This window comes from Squalius cephalus (assembly GCF_949319135.1).
Source record: "Squalius cephalus genome assembly, chromosome: 19".
Taxonomy (NCBI): Eukaryota; Metazoa; Chordata; class Actinopteri; order Cypriniformes; family Leuciscidae; genus Squalius; species Squalius cephalus.
In genome coordinates, this window is record NC_137140.1 from 12348896 (window position 1) to 12357678 (window position 8783).

The following is an 8783-nucleotide window of genomic DNA, read 5'->3' on the forward strand; positions in this document are numbered from 1 at the left end:
TTACTGACACCCCCAAGTATACCAGTAACTTGCTTATCCAGAGAAAGACAATGGGAACAGATATATGTACATTGAATGAAGGAACCACTACGGACTGGATTCGAACCCGGGTCCCTGGAACACAAGTGCACTCGTTTTACCAGTTGCACCATCACGTAGATATGCACAACATAAAACTGGGGTTACTTTGTGTTCTTTCTATACTGTTACAAGTAAACAGATTTTTCAATCAATGACGGCACAAATTATATGTATTTAAAGACTATGAATCGCTAGAAAAGTCTCAATAAAGTAAGAGGTGCATGAAAATAAACGTGCAACATATCAGCAGAAAATATCGTTTCTTTTTTTTCTTGTGTTACAGGTATGCATATATGCCGTGATGTCTTCACAAGCGGCAACCTGGTATAAAGCATCACCTCAGATATCCATGAACAACCCTCATGAGGGACGAGTCATCAGAGTGACTATACGTGGGAAATGGACTTCCAAGATTTTCATTGGATTTTCAAGACTTCCACTACATGGATTTCTGTGTTCTCACGTAGTTCATACGACATGTTAACACCCTGCGTCTTATTCATGTGTCAACAGTTTACTTAGTAAAAGAACTACACTTATGTAAAACTAGGACACAACACAGAATAAGTGATTTGTGCCTGTAACTTTTTTTCAAGTTACATGATTGGATGATGGGGCTTATGCTAACAAACATAAGCTACAGAATGAACTTATGAAGGTTTAAATTTGTATTATGTAAGAATTATTAGAACTCTCAAAGGGGGGACTGTGCACTGTAAAAATAAAAGGTACCTGGAGGAACCTTTTGGGGTTCTTCACTTTGCCACACCGGCGGAACCGTCTGTAGATCCTCTAGGCACCCTTTAAAAAGGGGTGGTTCTCTGAAGAACCACACAAGTTTCCTGAGGAACTCTTATATTAGGCACTGTGTGGAACCACTTTGGGTGCCTCCAGGAACCAAATTTCATTTTTTTTTTTTTTTTATATTTAATTTCATGTTGTTACTATGGTTACCTTTGACTTCTATTATAATAAACAAATTGAACCAAATACAAAATAAGAATTGTTTATTACATATTTGATATTCATTTTTATACATACACTTTCATGCACATGGGAAAAAAGCTAACTATAGATTAATATCAATGAATACACAAAAAATAGTATAATACATAAGCAACATGAATAATCAACCATGTATATACAATAGATAAACAAGAAAAGACATCTCAACAAAATGCATGGAAACACATATGTTCCACAAAATAAATCAATGTAAAAAAATCACATTTTGACTAATTAAAAATGTCCATATTTACTTAAAGGGATACTTCACCTCTGGGAAGATGAATGTCTATTTAAAATAGGTCATTTAAGTAGAAGAAATGTGAAGAAATTTGTGAATTTGGAGCTTTCTAGACTGAGAAAAGCCAGAAAATGTATTTTTGGCTTATGTGGATGAAAGACAACAACTCCCAGAATGCACTTGCTTCGCTGCCTTAGGAGGCCACGCCTACCGGTAAGAGTGCGCAGATGAAAACAACAAAGCTAGCCTACGTGATGAGTTTGCGAGGGATTTAGAGAGCGTCCAAAATGTCCGGGATTCGGCTTTTGCGTTCTACAGTCGCCATTCATCATGTTTACTGTGGCGAGCAGGACGAGGCTGACGGCCGCGGGAGAACAGCGCGAGGCCGGTGGCGTGATTACTGAGACGCGCCGGGTCTCGCATCTCTCACGGAGGAGCGTGAATTTTTCTTAGCAATGGTAAAACGCACATCAACCGATCACTTGTTTAGCGTTCATGTAAACACTACATTCAAATTCACCAATCGGAATGAATTCAGTTAGATTGAAATGTGTGCATGTAAACAATGAATGGCGACCGCAGAAAGCAAAAGCTGAATCCCGGACATTTTGAACGATCTCGCCCGCCGGACAAGTCCGGGAAAAGGAGGATGGTTACTTACTCAGCTTTCTCCTACTATTCAGCTTTCTCCACAGAACAAGAGCCTTGCTAGCTTAGCTTCCAAAGAAAGACGGCTGACACTGTGTACGTTCTGAGTGAGATCCCACCCTCTATGGGCGGGCTGAAAACATGCGGAACAACGCCATCTACTGGCTGTAGTCTTTAGCCTCTGTCCAGAAAATCCTCCGATGACGCAAAATGACGATTTTTGCGTCATCGGAGGATTTTTTCCAGACAAAAAATACATAAATCTCTTGTCTCAGGGGGATATGAGGGTGGAAAGCATGGTAATTCGAAAATACTACAGGTTTTCTACTAATACAAAGTTTAATGCTAAATCCTGAAGTAACCCTTTAACTTTAAAACATTTGTGTTTCAGTCCGATGGTAAGTCTGACATCACTGTTTCCATGTCCAAAAGCTCTATCAGATGCCAAAAACAAACAAACAGTGCTAATATGCACTCATTGTGCTGTAAATGTAATATTCCTGAAAATTATGATCCTAACCTTTATCTCTATACCGAAATCTCAGATGGTTAGTTATTCAGCTATTTTGAATCATAAAATGTTGAAGTCTGGAATACCGTTAGACTGGAGACTGTAATGTACACTATGGCTTTTGAAAAGCTTAAATGTGTGACTTGAATCAACAGTGTACAACAAGATAGAGGAAGTAGAGGCTTCGACCCGGAAACAGTAATAAGGTGCAGTAAAATTATCTGTTGTTCTGTGAATGTTCACTGGTGAATTCCAGTCATTTCAATAAGAATCCACACGATCAGCAATTTCGTTTGTGGTCAAAAATGTCACTATGGGACCAAGTTGGTGTGAGGTACTTAAAGAGTTAGAAAATTGAAAAGGTACAGCAGATTCGTTTTCCGCTTGTTTTTCCTCTTCTCTGGTGGATGGTCCAGGCACTTCAATGATTTTCAGGTCTACAGAAGGATTTTTATTCTTGTTCAAACTTATATTTCAGCTTACCGAGATCCCTGCAAAGTACAAAATGTACTGTTAGTAAGGTTATTAAAGTGATAGTTGTGAAATTTAAATAATTTCCTCAGCCTTGTGACGTTCCAAACCTGTTTGACTTTCTGTCTGTGGAACCCAAAAGTAGATCTCAGGCATAATGCAACCCCAGTCACCATTCGCTTTCACTGCATGATACACAAGCAGAAAAAAATTGTGTAAATCATTCATGAAACCATTCTTATGTACACTTGTCTAGTTAAATTCAATGCAACAATTTATGTAAAAATGGTTAAGCTCCAAAAATGTCCCAGAAAAGATCATAAAAATAATCAATGAGTTCACAACTCATGTGTTATGGGGCTGTGTTGTAAGTCTTCTGAAGCCATGTAATAGATTTTTCCTTTTTTTTGTCGAAAAAGACTAAACTTGAAGTTATAATTCAGAGTTAAAATGTCTTATATTCAAATGCAAATGATAAAGATATAAGAAAAAATGCATAGCATTATTGGCGCCAAACCTGTGATATTATTTTTCTGAGTAACATGAATGAGATTTGAGAGCATGAGGGAAGATTTTCAAAGAATAACTGATTAAAAAACACAAGTACACAGTCAAACAATACAATTTCACACAGAGAAAGTTCATAGTAATAAAGTACTTTCATGTGGTGCAGGTACTTACTGTAACTCAATTCAATGTTGCCACTGAAATGTTCAGATTATTTTAGAAATGTAATGGTTGTTCTGGGGAAACAAAAGAATAAAGCTGATTATTCACAACATAATATTTATTGACCAGTAAATGGCTTTAAAATGGTATTTGAGAGAATGAGAGCACCTGTAGCAAGTAAAGTTAGGCTAAACAAAAACTGACCAAACTATATTAACCTGCTTTTGTTATTCATAACAAACGCCAATGACAACAGCAGGAATCAGCTAAATTAGTTAGGCTATATCAGCAATTTGAAGACACAGTTGTACAGAATATGTTGAATTGAATGACTAAATCAATCTAAGACAATAAGTCAATAATTTCCATTTGTTCATTAGATCAAGTAGTTAGCATCGCGGCTAAAACCTTCATACCATACTGTGCAATAAACGAGTGGTAAACACTGTAAAAACGTAGTCATGTATAATAAATGTAGTTTATATGTGTTTGAATATATAGTGAGTAGACTCTGTATTTATATTTATTTGGCGAGTTTACAAACCTTGTAACGGAGAGCCGAACAAACGGCGGAAGCTTTGATGAGAGGAGCCGTTACTTTCAAACCCGATGACGTCGATCGATCAGCTGAGCTTTGTTGCGCGCGAGTAGCGCGAGGATCACTGAAGCGACGACAGCAGAGGAATAGCAGCAGTTTCGTGACAGAATAAAACTTCTCTCCTCCTGGTTCTTCTTCTTCATATTATTAATATTATTATTATTTAGTGTTGTTGTTTAAGGTTTAAATTACTTAATAAAATAGGCCTGTACTAAATAAATGTAAGCTACCCAGGTGAAAAAGACATAGGCTAAATGAATTAAAAATGCATTAAAGTATATTTGTATTGTAGGTCTACTAAAAACACACTCAAGTACATTTTTAATACATTTAATAGTACGTCTTTTTCACCTGGGTATGTATACTGAATCAAACTTAAGTAGCCTATAATAATAATAATAGGATAATAATAATCTTATTCTGGCCTCACTGAACCATTGGGTTCCTCCAGATGCTGGCTTTAACATAAGAGATCTTCCAGGAACCACTTAAATGTTAAAAGATCTTCCAATAACCCTTTTATCGCATTCAAGTTCCTCTATTTTCCCCCAAAGCACTTCGAGGTCTCATGATAATGAAAAGGTGACTCCAGAACCTCTGAACTAAATACAAAGTGCTTAAAGGATCCCATAAGTTCCAGCAAGAACCTCAAAGATTGTCAATGCTCCTCCAGTAACCCTACTATAGGAGAAAGAGCTTTGAGGCACCTAAATTACATTTTGAAGTTCCTTGAGTATCCGACAGGATATTTGAGGCTCCTTTAGTTTTTACAGTGTGGAGTTACAAATTTAAGAATCTGTATAAGATCTGCTGATCTTATGTCCTTACATAACATGAAAAACTAAGGTAGAGTACGTTGAATTTAGCATTTAAGGTTATGATGATGATATCAGCTGTTAAGCAACGATTCCAGCAAGAGATTCCTGCCAGTCCTGTTCTCTCTATTGTAAATTAAATGAGTCAGATTACTGAGACTCTCACCCTTTGTCTTTAATGGCTCTTGGAGCCCCTGTCAGTCTTTGAATAGTTATACTGATTGGATTAGGATTGGTAACACTCTAGAGTCAAGGATGTAAGTAAGTAAAGTTTATTTATAGAGCGCTTTTCACAGATAAAATCACAAAGTGCTTTACAAGGTGCAACCACATTAATATACAATCAATAAAAATTAAAACATTTAAAAAGCCCAAAATAAAATAAAACCCTGTCAACTAAAAGCTTGTTTAAATAACAGTGTCTTCAGTTGACTTTTAAAAGGATTGACAGAGTCAGCCACACGGAGGAACAAGGGCAGGGCGTTCAATAGTCTGGGGGCTACAGCCTGAAAAGACAGGTCTCCCCGGGTTTTATAACGAGTCTTTGGGACCATTAAAAGACTCTGGCCTGAGGATCGAAGGGCACGACCTGGAGAGTATGTGCATAACAAGTCAGCGATGTATTGTTGGGCCAGACCATTTAAAGCTCTAAAAGTTAAAACTAATATTTTAAAATCAATGCGAAATTTGATAGGTAGCCAGTGTAGGGAGAACAAAATGGGTGTGATGTGTGTCCTTCTACCAGATCCTGTTAAAAGCCTTGCCGCAGAATTTTTGAACCATTTGAATACGATTTAGAGCAGATTTGTTAAAAATAGTAAAAAGAGAGTTACAGTAATCTAAACGTGAAGAAATAAAAGCATGGATAACCATCTCAAGATCAGAGTCCGTTAAAATTGCCCTCAATTTTGCAATATTTCTTAGATGATAAAAATAATTTCTGACCAGAAGTCTAGAATGGCCGTCCAAAGACATTGATTGGTCAAACCAGACACCTAGATTTCTGATGCTCGACTGGACAGAGGAGCTCAGAGAACCAAGATGTTGAAGGATGCATGGAATTTTATTGTCTGGGGCTACAATCAGAGTTTCAGTTTTTTACTCATTTAGTTGGAGACAGTTACTTGCAAGCCACGATTTAACACAAGAAATACAATCCAATAAATCCGTTAATTTGTGAAACTCAGAATCATTGAACGAGCAATACAACTGAATGTCATCAGCATAAAAATGGTATGACACATTGTTAAAATGGTTAAAAAAAATTCCAAGAGGGTTAATGTACAGTAAAAACAAAAGTGGACCTAGGACAGAGCCCTGGGGAACACCATTCAAGAATGGAGTGGCTTCAGACAGTATACCATTTACATATGCAGAAAAAGTTCTGTCACTCAAGTAGGAGGAAAACCATTTTAAAACAGGCCCAACCACACCAAACTCTTTTTCCAATCTATGCAACAGTATTTTGTGGTCCACTGTATCGAAAGCTGATGATAAATCCAATAAAACCAATACTGAGTATCTTCCAGAGTCAGCAGCCATCTGTACTTCATTAGACACTTTGAGGAGAGCAGTCTCAGTAGAGTGCATCTTTCTAAAACCAGACTGATACTTATCCAAGAGCTCATTGTTACTTAGAAAAGCTGTCAGCTGCTCAGCTACTACCTTCTCCAAGACTTTTGAAAGAAAAGGCAGTTTTGATATTGGCCTATAGTTACAATGCTTCGTTGGATCCAAATTGGACTTTTTTAAAATGGGGCTTATCACTGCCTGTTTATAAAAGTTTGGGACGGTCCCAGTGGAAAGAGAAATGTTAATACTTTTGACGACAAGAGGAGCAACAAGATCAATCACTTTAAACAACAAGGAAGTTGGTAATATATCCAATGGGCATGAGGATGGCTTCATCTTTTTAAGTAAGACCATGACATCATCTAATGAGACAGCAGAAAAGCTAGCCCAGGAGCAATTTGGAGTAGCTACAACAGTGGTGCTCTCATCAGATGCTTTTACACTTGTTTTGATCTCATTCACCTTATTTACAAAGTATTTAAAAAATTTGTTGCAGTCCTCAATGGTGAAAACAGGCACCAGTGGAGTTGAGGGTGAAACAATATTCTGAATAATATAAAAGACAACATTGGGATTTCTCTTATTCTGATTTACAAGATCAGAAAAATACATAGATCTGGCCTGCTTCGTCATTTCATTTAGTGATACAATAAGCTCCTTTAAATGCAGTCTGTGCACTTCCAAGTTAGTGGATTTCCACAAGCGCTCTACCTTGCAACATATTCTCCTAAAGGAAGCAATCTCCTCATTCAACCAGGGACATGGATTTTTAGGAGAAGTTGTTTTGTGCTTTACAGGGGCCACTATGTCCAGAACAGACTGGCAATGGTCATTAAAATGATTAACACGTAATTCTGCATCATTACAATTCTCAATGAATTTGGGCTGAAATAATTCTGAAAAATGTTCATTAACATTTTGATTTATAATACGACTTTTGGACACCACTGTATGAGCATTACTGACCACATTACAAGACACATTAAAATATACACATCAATGGTCAGTCACATGAACATCCACAACATTCAGGCAGTTTATGTCTAGGCCAAAGGAGAAAACGATCTAAAGTGTGGCCTTTTTTGTGTGTAGGACCAGAAACATGTTGCTTTAAATTAAAAGAGTCTGTGAGTGTTAAAAACTCAGACGCTACATTACAAGAGGGGTCATCAATGTGGAAATTAAAATCACCAAGAATTAAAACTTTATCTAATTTAATAATAGTCGATAAAAAATCTGAAAACTCGTCTAAGAACTTTTGTGCAGGACCAGGAGGTCGGTAAATTAAAATACAATAAAAGAAGTCAGTATTTCCAACCATTGTCATTTGAAGCTCGAATGAGTTGAAAGGCTCCGGCTTCATAAGCCTACAGCGAAAGCAGTTTCGGTGGATGAGCGCGAGGCCGCCTCCTCGCCGCGCAGCTCATGGAGTTCCAAACACGGAGCAGTCCGGAGGGCACACCTCATTTAAATGAAAGTATTCCTTTTTCCGTTGCCATGTCTCAGTGAGGGCCATGAAATCAAGATTTTCGTTTGTGAACAAGTCTCCCAGATAAAGAGCCTTGTTTGATACAGAGCGGGCATTCAGTAAAGCAAACTGTGTTGCTTGCTTTGTTTAAGGTCGTCACCCAGGTGCTTTGTCTCCATTTCTAAGCGCTGCCCTCTAAATGTATATAAACTAAAATGTGCACAGCCTTAGTTAGACTTGGATGACTACAGCGACACACAACGAGTTCTCAATAAAGAGTAACTTCTGCTTGAAAGATATCCCAACATCTCTTGGTCTCTGCTTCGATGAAGAAAACGTTTACAACACATAACAACCCAGTGTTTGGGTCTGGGTCAGATATAATATATATATATATATATATATATATATATATATATATATATACATATATATATATATATATATATATATATATATATATATATATATATATATATATATATATATATATATATATATATTATGGGTGCTTCTGTAGGGATGATCAGTGTTATCCCTATAGAATTTTCTATATCGGATGGTCGGATGAATTTATGGCATGTCAGAAATTTTAGTTGCCCCTCGTGAGGTATCGCACAGTTGAAGCAGAGCTACAAAACAATTTTATCCCTCACTGCACCTGCTCGAACACAGAAGTTAAACCATGTAATCTTTAATGCAGC

The 8783-nt window shown here is 37.1% G+C and overlaps 1 protein-coding gene and 1 long non-coding RNA gene across 3 annotated transcripts in view; both read right to left on the reverse strand.

Moving 5' to 3' along the window:
* Positions 1 to 8783, reverse strand: part of LOC307146792 (transforming growth factor beta-1-induced transcript 1 protein-like) — a 141286-nt gene that overhangs the window by 102983 nt on the left and 29520 nt on the right. The window lies entirely within an intron of this gene.
* LOC307146801 lies at positions 362 to 4089 on the reverse strand. The gene is made up of 3 exons (XR_013819158.1): positions 3639 to 4089; positions 3068 to 3142; positions 362 to 2977 (listed from the first exon to the last, which is right to left on the reverse strand). It is a non-coding gene; the product is annotated as an uncharacterized lncRNA (long non-coding RNA).